Source organism: Saccopteryx leptura, unplaced genomic scaffold, assembly GCF_036850995.1.
Source record: "Saccopteryx leptura isolate mSacLep1 unplaced genomic scaffold, mSacLep1_pri_phased_curated manual_scaffold_61, whole genome shotgun sequence".
In the NCBI taxonomy this organism is placed as follows: Eukaryota; Metazoa; Chordata; class Mammalia; order Chiroptera; family Emballonuridae; genus Saccopteryx; species Saccopteryx leptura.
This window is the reverse complement of record NW_027095743.1, coordinates 15,052-34,503: the sequence shown is the minus strand read 5'-3', so window position 1 is coordinate 34,503 and position 19,452 is coordinate 15,052. Positions and strand designations below refer to the sequence as shown.

General features: G+C 46.1%; 1 pseudogene; it reads right to left on the bottom strand.

Moving 5' to 3' along the window:
- The window catches only part of LOC136387069 (histone-lysine N-methyltransferase PRDM9-like), a 42,229-nt pseudogene extending 23,115 nt beyond the window's left edge, over positions 1 to 19,114 (bottom strand).
- Between the last annotated feature and the right edge of the window lie 338 nt (positions 19,115 to 19,452).

The window sequence follows — 19,452 nt, the reverse complement described above, 5'->3', positions numbered from 1 at the left end:
GGGTTACCTGATTGCTTTCTTGTATCTCACCCCCCATTAGATTCACCCTTTGTCCTGGTGGGGTAGCCTGGGTGCACACACAGCATTACCCCACATTCTTCACCTTCTTGGGGCTTGGCAACCATGTGCACATGCACAGCATTGCCCCCCTCACGCCACACTAGGCCGCAAGGTTTTGCTTGCTTTGTGCTTTTTGGGGGTAGAGCTGCCCGACCAGTGCATGCAGCAGCGCCCCCCATTCTCTGCACTTTCTCTGATCAGGGAGTTTTTTGTGCAGACCATAGACCATTTGCCAGCTCCATATTTTTCAGGAGTAATGCCTGTAGTGACCCACTATGGCTGCACTATTCTCTGGGTCAAATAGTTCTGCAGCTGGTACTGGAGTGTTTTGCTAGCTCTGCACTCTCTCTAGGTGGGGGGTCCCACATTCACATGCAGCTCAGTGGGCAAAGTGTTTCCACTTCCCCATACCTACCTGCTGGAACAATATCTGGGAAGAGGAGCTCTCTTTATACAAGCTAAGCTGCCCTCATGATTCTATTGTATTTAGCTCCAGGAGGGGTGGCTGGCGGTTTGCTGCAGTGCCCTGCGGGTGGCCATAGAGCCTGAATGGAGCTACTTTCTTGTATCCACATGCCCAGGATGTGTAAACAGTGGTGCTCACTGGTCTCTTAGGTCCTGAGCTGTTCCTTCACCTCCTGCTGAGCTCTCATGTTTCCTCAGCCTTCTCTATGCTGCTCCCTCTCTTTTTATCTTTCTCTCTCTCTCTCTCTCTGTCTCTCTCTCTCTCTCTAGCTTGTTGTGCAGAAGCTGTTTAATTGTTTTTCAGTTGTCTTTCAGGAGTAATTTTTCTAAGCAAAGGGATATATTGGATGGGTTTTTGGGAGGCTACAAGTCCAGCATCCACATGAGCCATTATGTTGGACCCACTGAAGAGTTCTAAAATAAAGTCTGATATTGGCTGCAGCAGCAGGCTTCTGCTCTGATACGTTCTTATTCCCCATATTCAAATTTCTGTACAATTTTTGAGACATTGGTTTTTCCTCTGACTTCAATTAGTTGTTGGATCCAGGAGGAGTAGTTTATTTTCACCTTGTTTAGTTTTATTCTCCTGTGAGGATGGGCATAATAACTGCCAAGCTTCTTACTTGTAGGACCAGAAACCAGGAGTCTTGTTTTAGTAGCTTTTTATCTCTTGGATTTGTGTTTCCTATTTGTAAAATAAAGGGACCAGATCACTCCATGGTGCTGAAACTCTCCTCTAGCTCCAGCATTCTGTTCATTCCATAAACACTAACTTGTGTGAATGACAGTGCCAATTTGTGAGATTTGCTACTGTTCTATAGGTTGACCTGCAGGTGGACAAAGAGAGGCACATTTTTTTGAGTCCTCCCTTGATTATGTTTATCAAATCCAGGAAGTTCAGGAGTCCAAGAAATTCAACATCATGGAGCCAGTAAGTTCCATGTATTCTTTAATGTTCTAAAAATATTTTCTGAATGCTTGGTAAATGTGGAGAACTTTTATCATCAACTTTGAATCTCAAAGAATGTGAATGTGTATAATTGTGATGAATCTCTCTTTTTCCTCCCCCATTTTTTCTCTCTAGCTATGATTTGTTTTTCTCTTTATTTCTTCCTCTCCTCCTCTTTCCCTCCCTGGATTTTTCTATCACCATTCTTTTCATTTTGTTTTCCTTCTTTCCTTTCTGCCATGCTTTCATATAGCCTTTGAAAGTGCCCATCATATACCAGGCCCTGTGCTAGGAACTCATGTCCCTGCACTCAATTACTTCCCATTCTAGTATTTTTACTTCTTTCTCATATGTGCCTTGACGAGGGGTGGGGGGGACTCCAGCAGAGAGAGTGACCCCTTGCTTAAGCCAGTGACCATGCATGCTCAATCCAACGACTCTGCACACTCAAGCTGGTGAGCCCACAGTCATACTGGTGAACTCGGGATTCAAATCTGGGTCCTCTGCTTCCCAGTGTGACTCTATATCTACTCTACCACTGTCTGGTTAGGCAGAACCTATTGGTTCTAAAAGAGGCATGCTCAGTCTAGAAGGGAGAGGTGTTGCGTTAAATCTGTTATGATTATACATTTGCTCATTTTCCCTTGTAGGTCTGTTCTGTATAGAAAAATTTATTTTATTGAGCACAGAACAATTTGGAATTCCCTAGTTAATTAAAGTCACTAATATGAAGTGCTGTTCATTTCTATTAGTGCATTTTGCCCTCAAGTGTACTGTATGCTATTATATAATTTTGCATGTAATACAGATAACTGTGAAAGGAGGTTTACATTTGTTCATATGGAAACAACACAATTGTTTATAAATAGTAATCCCACAAATAACTCTTTGACATACTAAAAAATGTAAACCTACTTTTGTACCACCTGTGTGCCTTTACCCATTCTTTCATTTTCAATCTTTTTGTACTTTGATCAGAGGTGGATTTAATGGTGGGCACACAGGGTGTGCACCCTGGGCCCTGAGTATTGAAGGGCCTCGCAAAACCCCAACTTGACACTTTTTTCTAGTCTCAAGGGCCCAATATATTCTTGTGCGCCTGGGGCCTCAACCGATCTTAGTCAATCTCTGACCTTTATGTTTTAGGTGACTTCATGTCCTATATTAGTAATGAATACAGTGTGTCCGTAAAGTCATGGTGAATTTTGACCAGTCACAGGAAAGCAACAAAAGATGATAGAAATGTGAAATCTGCACCAAATAAAAGAAAAACCCTCCCAGTTTCATACCTATTCAGTGCAGTTCGATGTAGGCTCATGCACAGATTTTGTAGTGCTCCTTAGGGAGCTATCCCGTGTAGCCTCTACAGACTCATCACTGACTGATGGCCTACCAGAACAGGGTTTCTCCACCAAACTGCTGGTTATTAAAATCTTTAAGTAATGGAGGTTGTTCAAGGCTATGATATAAGGCTCTAATTTTTTTGTATTTACTTTTCTCACAGTATTTATTATATAATGCATATTGTTTTCATGCAACTAAAAAGATATCACAGACAAAATTTTTACATGGATGTGCAGGTATTACTCGGCATTTTTTTCTGTTTTGTCATTTTGTCTATTGACATGTCATTACCCCAAAGTTTTAATTTTTGTACCTTCATACTGGAATGCATGTGTGTATCTAGTTGTGCAAGCTCCTGTGTTTTATTTTGCTTTTCAGAATTGTCCTGTGCATTGTGGGTGCTTATCGGCCTCCATTCTGTGCACTCACTGCCTGCCGTTATGACCTGCCCTCAGTCCAGGCTCATGACAATCCAAAGTGTCTGCATACATTGCAGTTGTCCCTGGGGCCACCATTCGACCTGGGTGAGAAACACGTGTTCAAAGATCATTCTGGAACCTGAATGATTGGCCTGGGAATGTAGAAACCACACCCTATTAATGCAGTGAGTTAAACTCTGAGAATTGAGGAGTAATCTAGAATGTTGTCCATTGATGAATACGTAGGGTCACAGTGCTTTCTGTGCTGTGCTTCATGTCTCAGTGTACTATTATGGGGGAAATATTTGCTCACATTCTGGGGTTTATAGTGTGGACATGTTGAATAAGTCAAGCTCTGGAATGATCATGTCTTCTGTTTGGTTGAATGTGAAACCTCCCCATCAACTTCCCCAATGGCCAGGTGAGATAGGAAACAAGGAAAAAGTTTAGGGATCTGAGGAAGCTCAGTTTCCCATTGTAGCCTGCTAGGAGCAGGTACTTATTGTCCTCCAGTCCCCCCCATTGTGGACCTGGTGAGTACATGGGGTGGAACAAGAGGGGAAGATGAGGAAATCCAGTCTGTTGCAGAATAGCTGTTCTTCCAGCTGTTTTGTACACTTTAGGTGTGCTCTCTCTTAGTAGATATGGGCTCTATTTCTGTTCACATATCAGAATCCAAACGTGAAGTGAGCAGTGTGGTTCAGGAGATACTAGGTAAGTGGAGGGGATGAGGTGAGAGAGAGTGGGGAACAACTACAGGCAGCTTGTGAGGATCCAAAAAGGGTACCCAGACTATTTCTGAGGTACATGCCTCATGTCCCAAATTAGATGAACTATTCCATGGGACCACTTTTTGTGAGCCTACCTATAGATGCAAAACAGATTCAGAAACACACTGTTGTGGTCCCAGTTTATTGAGCATGGTGAGGTCCAATCTCACAGGCTTCCAGGCAGCAGAGCCATGTCCAGATCCTAGGTGCATGTTCCAAGCTCCAGAAAGGAGAATTTTTATAAGCTATAGGAGAAAGACCCTGAGAGGTTTTTTCTCTGGATCCACATGTCTGACATCTGGTGTCCTGGGGTGAGGAGTGAGGTGACACCTGGAGGCAGATTTTCTATCCTGATTCCCAGCAACCATAAAGGAGAAGAGGGGACAAATGAAGAAGGAGGCAATTGACCTTGTGGCTAGTTTTTCATGAGGCTTGAGGTCAGTGTGTGAGGGCAGAGCAGATGTTTTAGCTAAGGGAAGAGGAGAGACCAGAGATGAATATTTATCTCCTCTGCATGTATCTCTTGGAGGAGGTCATGGGAAAACTGGAAGGAGAGACTGGCCAGTGAATTCTCCCTCTTTGCTCAGGCCAGGGTATGAAGAGCACAGTGAGTCTTCAGTTCACTGGCCAGGAAAGACCTTGAGCAGGATTCCGCATCCCAGCTGCAGTAGCTTGTGTGGTGAAAGTGGTCATCTGGGGCTGAATTTCCACCCCTGATTTAGCCAGAATGATGGGCAGGAGAGGTTTCTGTAGGAAGGGGCCAGGAGAGGCCTGGAGGAGAATTGTTTCTCCAGACTCCAGCCCAGCATCTCATGGGCAGCTGGAGCCTCCGGAAACAGGTGAGGAGAGACCTGGATCCACTTCTTTCTTCCTGGCTCCAGCAGGTCTGTGCTGGACAGAGGGTGTCCTGAGGTCAAGAGCAAGGAGAGACCTGGATTTGGTTTCTCGCCAGCCTGTGAGAGGTAGTGGAGTATCTGGGGTGAGTGGTGCACTTCAGCCAGCATGAGTCTGACCAGCCCACTGCCGGGCAGCCCTGCCCCAGCTGCTCAGCTCAGGTCAGGACTCACTGGTCCTGAAGCCACTCCCAGCAGGCCAGGTTCCAGAAGCACTTCTCAGATCACAGCCTCCCCCAGCCTTTCCCCATCTCTCCTCTGCTTTTCCCTCCCAGTGGTAAAATGTGTTTGTCTGCTTTTTATTCCTCATCCTGTCGGTGAGCTGCACATGTGAAGATAAAGGATGAGAAACTGACTTCAGGGAAGTGCTGCAGCTGAGACGTGGACATCTGCCAGCTGGGGTTACTGTTCTGTTTGTTCACTATTAGCAGTTTTGGTTAATTTTTGCAGGATTTGGTGGAATTATGTAGTGCTTCCTCATTTACACTGGCATGAAGACACATCTGAGAAGCTAGGTGCTTGGATTCAGAGAGTCATGAGTTTTCTGTATTGAGTCCCAGTAGTATTTATATTGTAAGGATCTGGCTCCTCTCCTGTGTCTGTGTGGAAACTTGGGTCCGTTGTCTGGCTCCATGTTTGGAGTTTGGCTGTGGGGTTTCAGGTACAGATATGGATTCAGTCTGCAGCATCTGTGGTTGAATTTGTGTTGAGCTGTGTGGCATCTGTGTGGGGTCCCTCTGTGTGTGTCTCCATGTCCTGGTTTTCAGTGTGGGGCCCACACATAGCTCTATCCATAGGTGTTGTAAAGCCAGTAGCCACTGCCACCAACACAGCCACTTGGCCTGTGTAGGTTTGCATTAGATTCGGACAGATGGTAATGAAACAATGGAACCAAGAACTGGTGGGCCATTGCCTTTGAGGAGCCACTGAGCCATTTCACCTGCAGATGTTGTAAAGTACCAAAAGGCTACAGAATTAATATTAATATTTTAGGAGGCTTGGAGAACATTTTATTAATTTGGGTTAAGGTGTGCAGAGAAATTGTGAGAATAGTCTCTGTACTGTGTGATTGGCATAACCAGGATGGCTCTTGCCATTATATTGTAAATGAAAAGGGAAGGATAGCATAGATTCCTTGACATTTCACCACACCTGTGGGGAAAGGAGTGAATGGCTAGCCAGGGGCAGGAAGGGAAAAGCCAAAATAAACCTTTTCTTATAACTATGAGCCATTTGCGGGCATTTGTCCCCACAGAAACTACCTCTCTTATGTAAATGCATGTGGTTAATACATCTGACTCTGGACAGAGAGATGGCAGATGAACACTAGAAAATATAGGAAGGCCTTTTAATATGTAAAGAGATATCTTTCTACCATTGTGTTGACTTGTAAATTTTGTTTTCTCCAAAATGATGTATGGTTTGCAAATTGAACGTGGTCCTATCATGTTAAAGGACATATGACTGTAACCAATAGTGGTAAGGGGCTCCTAATTGCAATTTTTTGCTTCTGTACTTCCCACTTACAAAACTATAAAAACTAAGTAGAACAAAGGGCCAGCGCGCTCTCCGTCAGATTTCTGTTGGAGTTCCCACCGGTTGGCCAAGCTAGACAATAAAACTTTAATATGTAAACAATGGACCTTGCTCCTGTCTTCCATAATTTGGGTCCCTCCGAATTTGGATTAACACCTTTAATTTTAGCTTGCACCCAGCGGGCAAGAAATACACACAGTAGGAAAACACTTCCTTCCTATTCAGGGCTCCCAAAGCCACTGACTTATTTGAGTTTCCTAGAATCAAAGGTTTCTAGCTCACTAGCCTTATTCACCTCTGTTCCCCATCTCCTTCTCTCTGCACAAACTAGCTTCTCCTCAGCACTCCACCATCTTGGCTGCTTCTCCTGGCCTCCTCCACTGGCCTTTCTCTGCTTTCCTCTCTAATGCTAAGCTCAGGAACTGAGAGAGTGCAAGCTCCCGGTCTGCTTCACTTTATAGTGTAGAAACCAAAACTTTTAATCCAATATACAAACAAGGAAGTCTCTAATACAAATTCACTTATCTGAGGCATAATGAGATTCTTTATGAGAGTGCACCACCCCACATCAAAAAGGCTGGGAAAGGCATAGTCCCAACACCAAGACCCAGGCTACAAGGATTCTACCTGCCCGCAGCCCAACCCCAACACACATTAATATAATCATGCCCATCCCAAGCAAGAAGGGCAACCAATACCATCACCTGGGCAATGGCCTTCCACGTAGACAGTGCCACCTTTAACAAAGTGAGCTTAATATATTTTATCTGCCCAACACTGGACCATAAGGTTATGTGCAGTTTTTTCTAAAAATATAAAAACTTTTAAAAAGTACAATATTCAACACAAGGCTGCAAGGTGTACTTGGATTGCTCAAATTGTCCAGGACAATGTGAGTGTGCACTCTTCTGGCCGATCTTGAACCACAACTATGTTTTTGCTGCCACCTCCTGTGCATCTTGAAAATAACAGCTAGGTAAAAGTCACCAAAAAGTGTTTTCATCTGCTGCTATCTGGGTGCATGTAACCTAAAAACTGTCAAACTACTTCTGCATCACCAATGTGTCTTTTCCCCTTTTTTCACTTTGAATTTCTTTGCATGCTTCTGCTTTACGCATGGCATGGGGCGGAAATGGCGAGAGGCGGGGACAGCATGGGGCGGGGTTGGTGTGGGGCCAGGCGTGGGGATGGTGTGGTGCAGTGATGGATGGGGGCGGGGACTATGAGGGAGCGGTGGGTGGGGCAGCAAGGCTTGCAGACGGCCTGAGGTGCAGAAGGCGTGGGGCGAGGCTTACAGCCTGGGGCTGGGGGTGCAAACAGGGTGGGGAGCACTGCGCCTGGAAGGTGTGGGGCGTGGCTGTGAGGGGCGGGGACAGTGATGGGTGGGACAGGTGGGGACGGTGTGGGGCATGGCTGTGAGGGGCGGAGACTGCGAGAAGTGGGGCAGCCAGGAGCCAAGTTGCGCGGGGCAGGGTGTATGGCGATGAGATGAAGAGACAGGCAGGGTTCCCGCGGTGCAGGGGTGATGGCGTTTTTCAGGGTGGCGCGGGGCAGGGCTAGCGAGGCACGCCAAAAGTGTGGGGCGGGGATGGCGCGAGGCTCCAAGGAGCTGGGCGTGGACTGCGAGGGCAGGATACTTCCTTGTGGTTGGGTCACTACCTGGAAAAGATCTCCAGCCTCGCCTTAGACAGGAGCTCCTGTTGGGAGAGCAGATAACTCCCTGGAGAAGATCTCCCTCCTTGGATTAGGTGACCTTCCGAGTGAGGGGCCCTCCCTCTATAGAGTAGCTCTGATTCCATGGAGAAGCGGCATCTCCCAGGAGATGTTTAGTAAGGGGAGGGAGTCTTTCCGCCCCAGGTCTCCCTTGTCAACTTAAGCAAAGTCCAGACCTGTAGAATATTTATGAGTTTATTGTAGCCAAACTGTTGACAATTGCTGGTAATCAAAGTCTCAGCAATTGAAAAAATGATCTGGCAAATGGCATTTTGCCCAGTGTTTTGTACATCAGAATCAAAGTTGAAGACATGGGGGTTACATGAAATTGATTGGTGATAGATTAGGAAGGCCGAGAACGAGAATGCAAACTGGGGAATTCTGTGGGACTGATTTAAAGTAAAAATGTATATAATGAAATTTCTTTTACGTGGGCAGGAATAAGATAGGTAACAATGACCATGATAGTAACAACGGTGTGGGTGGTTGGCATCTGCTCTGCTGATATGCTTGCTCTGAGGACTGCAGGAAAAAATTACCCTTACATTTCAAAGGCGAGCTATGATTAGATAGGATAGACAGGCATCAGTGCAGGAAAAGCAAAGAAGAAACAGAGGGGGTTTTATCTCACCCACTGAAGGAGGGGGTCAGCGATCTCTGGGTTACCCTGTAGGTGGGAGGTTGGTCCATAATTTAAAGGGAACTCACGTGGTCCATTGCAGGAGCAGTGGAGGAGTCCGTGAGAAAGCAGGGCCCACCGACTTTAGGGAGTCTATATGGGTAGGTGTGATCCGCCAAGTAGTGTCGGGTGGTCTCTGCCAACACTCCATGGCCAGTGAATAACTTGGTTGCATTGTGGAGGGAAAAAAAGCTGTCTGCCTATGTTGTCAGGAAATGTTATTCAGGTTACCTGTTCTTTCCCATGTGTTGTGGGTGTGCGGAGTGTTGGAGTGCTGTTGAGTTTGTGAGGGAGAGATTTAGTAGTGTGAATCCAAGGTAGATAGAGTCAGCGTTCATCCTTCCTATGACTGAACACAGAAAGGAGGAGGGTTTAGCATGTTGGAAGGAAGGGTGCCCCCCAGACTGGGTCCCTGAGGAGAAGAGGAGCCCCGCGACGGGTGGTCTGACAGGGGAGAAGTGAAGTGATGTGCAAATATGTCCTAAGAGGGCCCAGACGTAGGGTTGCAGTGACCCAGCATGGTGGAAGCTTTCTACAATGCAGGGAAGTCAATTATTGCTGTGTCTAGCGAGTTGGGTTTCTGGTAGAGAGAGGACAAAGCAGCCCATGGGGAAGCTGAGGCCATTCGAGCAGGGGGCTGGGGTGTATCAAGGAAGGGAGAGGGTTAGGGTCATGGAGCAGTGAAGGGGTCATTGGGTCACAGCTCACCTGATGCTGTCTCATAGCTTTCCTCTGAGTGTATTCTTGTGGGTACATGGTTGTGAAGAGGTCAAAATGGAGGTGATGCTGTTCACAATGGGTCTCCTTTGCCTTGGAGACTCATTGTCATGGGTGCCAGGAGGAGAGAGTGGAGTAAAGGGAGGTGAAGGTTGTTTCAGGTAAGTAAGAGTGAAGGAGAGGGAATAGGGATTGGAGACGGAGCTGAGGGTTTCTTAAGGCAGACTTTCTGCAATGGGTATTGGCTGTTCGGTATGTTAGAAAGATGTGTTCAGAGAAAAGCCTGCTCGTGCATTTTCTGTGAAAGAAAATTTATTTCATGTCTCATTGTCATTGTGATGGAAGAAATAATATTTCTCCCCTCAGTGAACTTTGAATGTAGAAATGGTATCCTTCAATGGCAAAGATAGGTTACTTTTGTAATAAAAAACGTGCCCTGGATTAGGATGAGAAGGCTGTGAGGGGAGAGAAACCTCATGCCATTTACTTTCTGTGATTTTTCCATTCTGTGTTCCGAGGTTTTCTGTCAGCTGTGGTCTGTGTTCGGTTGGAGCCCACCAGGTGGATGCTTTCTGCCGGCTCCCTGTCTGTGAGGGCGCACACTGTGCGCATGAAGACAGATTTGTCCTGTCGCAGGAGGTGCCTGTTGGTTTTCTTAGAACCAGTTCTAAGTTGAGGTAAATAGCTCTGTGGGAACGAGGATGAGAGTGTATTTGGCTCTGAAAAAACCTTACATGTAAATGGGGGCTGTTACCTTTCCTTATGGAGCTATGGAGTCTTCAGGGAGGTCGTTCACTTTCGTTTGGGGGGAATGGTGCCCTTTCGTGGAGTCTTCAGTTGTCAGCCTACGGGGATGCATTTCTGCCAGTCCGACTGGGGCCCACGGTTCCCGCTGGCGTCATAGACCGGTCCCAGAAACTTTGCAGTGAGTCCGGGCTGTGTCCAGGGCGTCCCTGTGGGGAGACAGAAGCGAGGAAGGGTTTAGGTCGGGGGAGGTCCTGGGGGAGTCTGTGGGGGCCGCCGTGGCCGAGTGGGGGAGTCACAGGGGAGGGGGCTCAGATGGGGTCAGGGGGGAGTCTGGAGCGCGGTGCCTGTGCCCGCTGCCGCCCTGGGCGCAGGTCCTGTGGGAAGGGAGAGGGTGAGGAAGGGGAGGTGGGGAGGGAGGAAAGGAGAGGCGCCGCTCAGTCTGTGAGTGTTTCCTGGAGGGGAGCAGCTGTGAGGAGGATTCTTAAGAGGTCAGGGGGTGGCTCTTAGGCTGGAGTCTCATAGAATATTGAAATGAGGTAGCCCTGGGGAGGCTGTTCTCAGCTGCTTGTTTCGCAGGATAATGAAATGGCATCTCTGATGCTGTCTGTGGGGATAGGGAATTGTGTATTTCAGTGTCCACTCTGGGTTTTTTCCTATTTACCTATTTTCAAAAGTTTTCCCAAAGTTTCCCCAGTGTGCATGTCAAGAGAGGATCCTTAGTTTGATGCCCTGTGGCTATATCCCCATAGTGAGTCTTAGGGGATTTGAGGACATATTTGCTGTGCAGTGGTGCCTCCATGTCTGATGGTGTGATGACAACGTGATTCCTGGGTCACTGGTCATTGCAGTTTGTCTCCTTGTAAATGTCACATAGAAAGGAGAACTTAAGAAGGCTGCAACTAAGGTCTAGGATGGATCCTGGGAGCCAAGGTAAGGGTAGGCCATTGTGATCCAGAACTTGAGAGTGAGAGATTGTCTTCCAGGCAGGTTATTTCATGTCCTGGGAATGGAGGAGGAAGCAAGGTGGAGATTGTCAGGGGCTGGGAGAGAGCAGGTGTTGAAGTGGAGTCCAGAGCAGTGAGGATTGCTGGAGTGAATGGTTCATGATCTTGGGACTCTCAGGAGGATTTTCTTAGGTGCTTTCTATTGCATTCCCACAGTGACGACAGGGCTCGGTTATGGGGAGGATAGCTAATTCATTTAGAAAATTGTATGTCTGGGGCCTGGCTGCCTACTTCTATTGACAGATATTGAAGGACGGCATCTCATGAACTAAAGACTATTTGCTGTCGACACCGTTTTTGTGTGCACAGTGGAGCTTTGCTGGCACCTGCCTCTGATACTTTATCTCTTTTAGGATGGTCTCTGTTCAAGTGACCATGGTTGGCGTTAGGCAAGTTTATGCTTTCTCAAGCTTTGTGTTTAGGTAGCACAGAGAAGTAATGTATTTAAGTTTGATGTAAGGCCAGGAGCCACTACTATCAAAGCAGCCGCCTGGCCCATGCAGGTTCACATTGGATTCGGACAGTCGGTAAAGAAACAGCGGAGCCAAAAACTGATGGGCCATAGTGTTTAATTCTAGCTTGCACCCGGTGGGCAAGTAAAAACATACACACTGGGCTCCAAAACCCACTCACACTCAGTGCTCACAAAGCCACTGACTTATCCGAGTTTCCTAGAATCAAAGGTTTCTAGCTCACCAGACTTATTCACCTCTCTTCCCCATCTCCTTCCTTATCCCAGATACAAACTCTACACAAACTGGCATCTCACTCAGCACTCCACCATCTTGGCTGCTTCTCCTGGCCTCCTCCACGTGGCCTTTCTCTGCTCTCCTCTGTTCTCTCTTCTAATGATAATCTCAGGAACCAAGAGCACAAACTGTTCTGCCCCCATTTTATATTGTAGCTTCACAACCTCTAATCCAATATACAAAGTAGGGAGGTCCCTAATACAAAGTCACTTCTCTGAGGCATGATTGGATTGTACCGCCCCACATCAGAAAGGGTGGGAAAGGCTTAATCCCAAAACCAAGTCCCAGGCTACAAGGATTCTCAACACACATTAATATCACCTGGGTGATGGCCTCCTCGTGGGCAGCGTAATCTTTAACAAAGTGAGCATAATTCATTTTATCTGCCCAACATTTGATATCTCTGTTGCCGTGTGTGTGATTTTTAGGGGACTGTTGTAAGGCAAGGTGTAAGTGAGAACACAACAGTACAGTGCTTTGTGCCCGTTTTCTGAAACTTCACTGGTTTCTGTCACTGTGTCTGCACCTGGTGTCTGTCACCCACCCCCACCATGTTTTTGATCATAGGGTTTGGTGCTACAATGCACGTGGAGTGTGGTGATGCAGGACTTTCTGTGATTTGAATATTCATTTTGAGTCTTGAAGATACAGTCAGAGCCCATTTTGTGTAGTGAATAAATACGTCTTCAAAACAGGCTCCATGTTTGGATGAATCCTGTTCTCTCCAGTCAGAATCAGCCCCATTGAGTGTCTGACTATGGGGTTTTCCTAATTTGTGGAGACTGGATTCTGTTGGACAGGAGTGTGTGGGCCTTTGCCCCTGTGAACCATCCTGAGGCAATGCTGAATGCAGGGAGGATCCAGAGAGGTGTGTGTGCCTCGAGGACACTTGAAGAGTTCAGTGCTTTCACCTTTGTACTGGTATTTTAAGCTTGTTGCTCTGGGTGGAATGTAGGTGGATGACTTCATGAGTAAAAATAGGAATTTATCAAAGTATTCAGTTGTTTGGTGGTTTGCATAGGCTTTTGAATTGAATGCAGAGTGGTTGACTGAGAGCGACTAGGCTGACAGTGGAGCTATTCAAACTACGTGGACCCTGAGCCAGCGTGTGTGCTTCCAACACCGTGATTCCTGTAAGGGGGCATGTGGTGGAACCTTGAAGAAGACATTTCAGGGTAGAACAGGTGTCTCCTAGTTTGTTTCTCTTGCTCTCTCTTTTTTCGCAGTTTTCTATTCCAGTGGTGAGCTTGGGAGGGAAGGAGAAGTTGTAGGCCCTCTAAGATATGTAGGGTTAGCCATACAGGCTGTTAGGCCAAGGAATGAAAAATTCCTTCATGTCATTTCTTATATTTTTATTTGGTGAGTCAATTAGGGGAAAGAAGGACATGGACTGTATAGGTGAAGAGTTGAGGGATTTTTCAAGTACACATGGGGTCCATTGATATTGTAGAGATCACAGTGCTCATGGTGAGGGTCTCTGTAATTCTAGAGTGAGGGTATGTTTTCCTTGGTCTAGGACTGTCCATCTTTACATGTCATTATTCCTGAGGAGGCTTCACCAGCTGTTCCTGTTTTTATCATCTAATGTAAGCCTGGCCATTGTGAAGTAGGTTGTCATGCTTCTTTGATGTTGAGTGTAGGCCCCATTTCCTGCTGTTGAAATGGACAGAAGAATGTGTAGTGGTTGAGTACAGTTGGGTGAATATATGGGCATTCTATTGACTGTGTGACATTGAAGAACGATCAAGTGTTCACAGGAAACAGGAGGAAATGAGGTGTGTTGAGAAAGGAAGTTGGTGTTGTGAGTCCTTTCATGCCTGTTAAAATTTTGTTGTGACTTTCTTGGAATTCAGAGAGAGAGGTAGGAATTGGTTGTGTGGTGTTTCACAAGTCTGCTAAAATTCGTCCCAGAGGATGTAGCTCATGGAGGTGATCTTAAGGAGTGGGTCCTCTGGGTAGGATTTGAAGTTTGGAGGAGGAATGCTTTAGTCAATAAGGTGTGCAATGGAAATGGTGTTATGGAAAGGTATATGCTGGGAAAGGTGTTACAGAGCCCTATGTGAGGTTTGAGAAGAGGCTGTGATTTTTGTGATGTCTCTGGTTTGTCATTGTGTCACATACTGTCTGAAGAGACTGTGCTTATCTGATATCATCCAGTTATTCTAGTGTGAACATCAACCCAGAAAAGGAGTCCTCATTGTTTTCAGGGTAGTCCAGACCTTGTTTTCCAGGTCTCAGCATGTGAGGTGTGTGCTGTAGGGGGAGGTATTGTTTCCCATCATGAGTGTGTGATGATGACTCCTTTGTATTCTAATGGACTCCTTTCCAGCTGTTCTTCACTCAGGTGGTGCTGTAATTCAGAGATCATTGTTTGCATTGTATTCAGTGATAATCATCCATTATTCCTGTCTCCTCCCTTAATGTTAGCCTTATGATAACCCCAAAAGTTCAGGGTGGAGTGTTGACTATTTCTTGGGGGAAAGTCATGATTCATAGAGAAACATAGACTTTGATGTTTCCATAATTCCTACCATAGGACGTGATGTGGTTATGTTGTCCTGTGGTGTCACTGTGGTTCTGTGCAGTTATTATTAGAAATGTAGGTGTCATGGGTGTGTGTGGGCTGTACTGAGAGGTGCTTGGCAAAGCTCTCCTGTCCCAGGAGGAAGTCCTAGTGTTTGTCGCAGATTTAAGATTTCTCATCATCATTTCAAAGAGTAGAAGGAAGGGATCCATAAAGAAGTGTCATTTTATTGTCATACTGACATGTTAAATCTAGTCGTTCTGTCAGCACTTGCTTTTTCCCTGTGCCAATAATTGGTGACTTTGGCCATCTTCAGAACATTGTTTGTCTTAGACAGCTGGCTGTAGAATGTGTTAGTTTTGTTTGAGTGAATTCACTGTTCATGGCAGTGAGTATTCTATGAGTGCTCAGTGAGATGGAGATTTTTACCGAGGAGTGCTGGTTATGTATAAACGTTCCTTAGAAAAGGAGTGTCTGGATGCAGAAAACGGTGAGGTCAGTTAGGTTTTTAGTGTGCAGTGTGGAGAGAGGTGCTGTGGCTGTTATGCAGATATCTGTCCGCTTTCCTTCCCATTAGAGTGTTAGCGAGCAAGGGGGCTGAACAGATTTCCCCATGAGGAAGGTTTGCCGGACACTGATGTTCACATTTTTACAAAAGTTCCATAAAGCAAGTGAGCCTCTGAGCAGGATTTTTCAGGCTGAACAGCATTGACGTCTCTGCCGCCCTCTTGTGGACACATTGGGAAGGCAGCATTTGATAGGGTTTGTCTGCTTCTCCTTTGGAAGGAATTCTGGAACTTTCAAAGCAAGCTTTTGTCAGTGAGGAGAGAGGATGGCTTCGAGCTTTGCGGAGCATTTCTGTCTGTATATGTGTCTTTCCTATGGCATTTCAGAGTTTCTTTTGTGCACTGCCTTGTCATAGATTCCTCAGTGTTGCTTTGATTCCTGTGGATTGCTGTGTTGTGTTCCGTTTTGTTTATAACTGGATCAGCAAGAACATGAGGTTGGAGAGGTGGCTGTTGCTCTAGTAGGTAAAAAAGGCAGCAGACATTTTTTTAAAAACAGAGACAGTCAGAGAGAGGGACAGATAAGGACAGACAGACAGGAAAGGAGAGAGATGAGAAACATCAATTCCTTGTTGTGGCTCCTTAGTTGTTCATTGATTGCTTTATCATATGTACCTTGACTGGGGGCCTATAGCAGACCGAGTGATACCTTGCTGGAGCCAGTGACCTTGGGGTCAAGCTGGTGAACCTTGCTCAAACCAGATGGGCCTGTGCTCAATCTGGCGACCTTGGTGTCTCTAACCTAGTCCTCCACATCCCAGTCTGACACTATTCACTGCACCACTACCAGATCAGGCGGCAGCAGACATTTTTTAACAAAGAATTGTTACCTTGCTTGTGTGTTATTCTGTCTGTTAGGTGGGTTGTTCCTGAGGTTTCTTGGCGTTGGCCACGAGATGAGGAATAATATGTACTGATGTCATTATGAGTACGTAATTATACTTGATGCTATCAGGTGTGCGAGGTTTCAGTACTTACTGGGAAATCCAACTGGCTGGTGAAAGTGCTCTGTGTTCTTCCCGTGGATGCTTCCTGACTGGAGTTCTACTATGTCCCTTCATGAGCTTATGGGAGGTTTGGTATTGCATATATTAACTTTTTCTTTCGTTGTGTGTGTATTGATTGGTTTTATGGATACATGTTTTAGGTGTCTACTAATATTTCCAGTTATGGGTTTCTAGTATAGTCTATAAGGAGTTCACATGGGTGGATATTGTCATGCGTGATCACTATGGTTTTCCCATGGGGTGAGCATTCGGTGTGTCATGGTAGGATTTCTTTTCATCTTTGGAGCTATTATGAAATATCTGTGGTTGATTTTTTTTTTCATTCTTTAAATTTCATACCTTTGTTACTTCCCAGGGTGGTCTGAACTGTATGGCTTTCCAGTGGAATGTGCTTCTGCTTAGCTTTAATGGGTTTTGTCTACTGGTTTGAATGTTTTGAAGAGATTTTTAGTAATTTTTCTGGTTAACATGATGAAAATGAGCTCCTCTAGCTGTTATAGATGTTGGTGAAGTCTGGATTCACAGACCGTTGAAGGAATGGAGAGGTTTTTAAAATAGCCTGGCTTTGTGTGTTTTCCTGTAGGAATATGGTGCAGTGACATTTTTTTATTGCTGAGAGTTCAGGGCATGGTGTATATGTTGCTTTTTCTCCGGTTCCTATAGCTTACTGGTTTTGAGGGACATTTATATTTCTATTGTTGACTGAAAAGAAAAAAATAGTTCTGCTTAAATAAATTAAAAATAACTGTGGGTAGTAACTGAGGCTGAGAAGTTTGGGGAAGTAAGGTGGATCCAGGTTGCTATAAATGTGATGTTTTAGCCCAGGACAGCTCATGCTGTGTAGTTCTGTCTGAGGGAAGATATTTCTGTCAGCAAAAGGAATGGCTTTTATGGGAGCCTGTCTCTTATGTTTGGCATCTACTATCATGTATTTCAAGAGTCACCTCTGGAGTGTGAAGAAATAAGACATCTCAGACCTTATTGTCATTGTAATGTGAATCATTTACTGTTAACTATCTTTTTTCTGCCTAGGTAAAGAAGTTTCAGTGAAGATATCATCCGTGATCGGAGCCCCCCACCCTGTGTGAGACCTTGGGCATGAGGGCTTGGGGTCGGGGCCTGGTGTCAGCATTGGGCATCTCAAGTCTGGCTCTGGCCACAGTTTGATGCAAGGCCCTTGGGCTGCTGTGAACTCTGTTGGAATACATCCAGGGTCCTGCCTCAGATGGCAGTTCGTGCCCTGGTTGTGGCATCTGCCTCCCAGCACCAGGTCTCTGAGGTCCGATACTGCATGTATTGGGGATGTATCAGGGATGCATAGGGTTGAGGAAAGCATTCCAGGGTTGTAGTCAAAGGGTAGGTCTAGGGCAGGGGTCGGGAAACTTTTTGGCTGAGAGAACCATGAATGCCACATATTTTGAAATGTAATTTTGTGAGAGCCATATAACAACCCATGTACTTTACACATGATCCAATAAAAATTTGGTATTGTCCCAGAGGACAGCTGTGATTGGCTCTAGCCACCCGCAACCATGAACATGAGTGGTAGGAAATGAATGGATTGTAATACATGAGAATGTTTTATATATTTAACCATATTATCATTTTTATTAAACATTTGACTGCAAGCCAGATGCAGCCATCAAAAGAGCCACATCTGCCTGACCTGCGGTGGCACAGTGGATAAAGCCTCGACCTGGAAATGCTGAGGTTGCCAGTTCAAAACCCTGGGCTTGCCTGGTCAAGGCACATATGGGAGTTGATACTTCCAGCTCCTCCCCCTTCTCTCTCTCTGTCTCTCCCCCCTGCTCTCTCTTTCTGTCTCTCCCTCTCCTCTCTAAAATGAATAAATAATTTTTTTTAAAAAAAAGAGCCACATCTGGCTCGCGAGTCATAGGTTCCTGACCCCTGGTCTAGGGTTTGTGGCTCCTGGGATAGGGTTACGGTGTTAGGTGTTACTGTAGAGGTATTAGGCTTAGAGGCAGATGAGAGGTTTTCCCCTGGAGGGGAGGGGTGAGGGTGAGTGGGCGGGACTGAGGCCAGGGAGGCCAAGGCAGGGCATTCCTATCTTTTTCCTGCTCTAGAGTTCTCTCCAAATAAGAACTTGGTCAGTGTCACAGCACATACCCCCATGGATGCCTTTGGAATAGACAAAGGATGGAGTTAGTAAAGAGCAGGGCTAGATATTGATCCAGTCACTGAGCCTCAAAGTGAGGAGTTTCTTCTGTCTGTCCTGCCCCATTTGCACAGGAAGAGTCACACCTGGAAAGAAAGGAATTCTAGGCTGGGGCATCTGAAGAGGTTGGATGCCTGTCTGGCTGCAAAAGGATCAGGTGGATGGAGCTGCAGAGTCTTCTGCTGTGGTCAATGGAAAACTGCGGAGTCTCGTTCCCTTTCTATGGTGAGTGTCTTTGTCATGGGATTGTCCAGAAAAGTAAGACTGATGTACGTGGATGGGCCCTACTCGTGCCAGTAAAATGATGTGATTCCCGGGACAGTGCATCCAGACAGATAAGACTTGGGGTGTTATGAAACTAATGCTCCCCCATGGAACTCTACTTGCATGTTTCCCTCCTGCCCCCATGTTTGGAACAGAAGGAGTGTTCCTGGGTCTCTGGAAGGGGTTGTCTTCTGGGAATGTTAGCTGCTCTTGCAAGTGTTTTTACTGAGGAAGGTACGGTCTCCCGGACGTGTGGGGGTGAGACTTTCATCTTCATTCCTTTCGTGTTGTCTCTGTGTGGACTCGGCTCACAGTCTGTGGTGTTATTTCGATGTGCGTTCTGTTATTGCTCCTTGTGGAGAATTCCCACGTTACTATATTCCCAATGCTCATATTCTGTGTACTGGGAACTAAGATGACGATTAGGATTGTTATCCTTTGAGGTGCGTGCTGGCCCTTTTATTTTCTGGGTGAGTAGATGTCCTTGAGAATCACTTCGAAGTGTGGCTCCACACTGCCCTCCGGTGGACATGTGTGGGAATCACATGGAAGCCTGCTTCCTGAGAGGGATCCATTGCCTTTGGTGTATTTGTATTGGTTTCAGTCTCGTCTTAAAGTTTTTGGTATCGTTGATGACAGCTGTCTAGTGTCTGTGGGTGGGATGCCCCAGAGCGGAGGTCAGAGGAAGAGTCTTCTGGCATGAGTTAAGAATGCAGAAAGTAGGGACACAGGAGGGGAAAGGTTGTGACAGACCGGATCCCAAGAGGTAAGATGTCGCTGTCACGTGAGGGGTTTGGTCTTTCACAGTCCAATGTTCACTGTGCTCTCTGTTACTATCCGCAGATTTCATGGAGTTCTGTGGGTATTGAA